Below are 885 nucleotides of genomic sequence, written 5' to 3' on the forward strand. Positions count from 1 at the left end.
GTAGTTTTGTGAATTAGCTTATTTCTTGGTTCATCTCACATTCTCCCTGGATTCTGTCCTGATTGCATGCAGCGTCATGTGGAAAGCATCTGCAAACTTGTCCCTAATGCCCTGGATTACCCTCCATTGGCTCCACTTTAACCTTACAATTTCCCCCAGTGTGAAAATGTTCATGGATTCATAGAGTTAAAGGGCCATCCAGTCCAATCCCCTGCCATGTAGGAATACACAATCCAAACAGTCCCAACAGATGGCCTTTCAGCCTCTGTTGAGAAAGCTCCAAAGAAGGAGACTCCATCACTCTCTGAGGGAGAGTGTTCCACTGTTGAACAGCTCTTAACCATCAGGAAGCTCAGGAAGATGTGACATTCCACAGTCAAACAACACTTACTTTCAGAAGGTTCTTCCTAATGGTTATTAACACATTGCTACGTATTCTGGTATCTGGAGCTGCAGGAAACAAGCTTCCTCCATCCTCAGTATGACATCTTTTCAAATGTTTAAACATGGATATCATGTCACTCATTAACCTTCTCTTCCCCAGGCTAAGCATACCCAGCTTCTTAAGCTACTATTCCTAGGACGTGGTTTGTAGACTTTTCACCATTTTGGTTATCCCCTCTGAACACACTCCAGTTTGTCACCATCCTTCTTGAATTGTGGTGCCCAGAACTGGACACAGTATTCCAGGTGAGGTCTAACCAAAGAAGAATAGAGTGGTCATATTACTTCACTTAGTCTAGATACTATACATCTATTGATATAGCTTATTGATCCCTTAACCGCAGTTTGGACATCTTCATTGCCTCAGTGCAAGACAGAAGAGAATTCCAATAGGAAAAAATAGAATGGCACAAAGCACACCAAGACAGGTGAATGTGTCAT

This window comes from Sceloporus undulatus, chromosome 2 (assembly GCF_019175285.1).
Source record: "Sceloporus undulatus isolate JIND9_A2432 ecotype Alabama chromosome 2, SceUnd_v1.1, whole genome shotgun sequence".
In the NCBI taxonomy this organism is placed as follows: Eukaryota; Metazoa; Chordata; class Lepidosauria; order Squamata; family Phrynosomatidae; genus Sceloporus; species Sceloporus undulatus.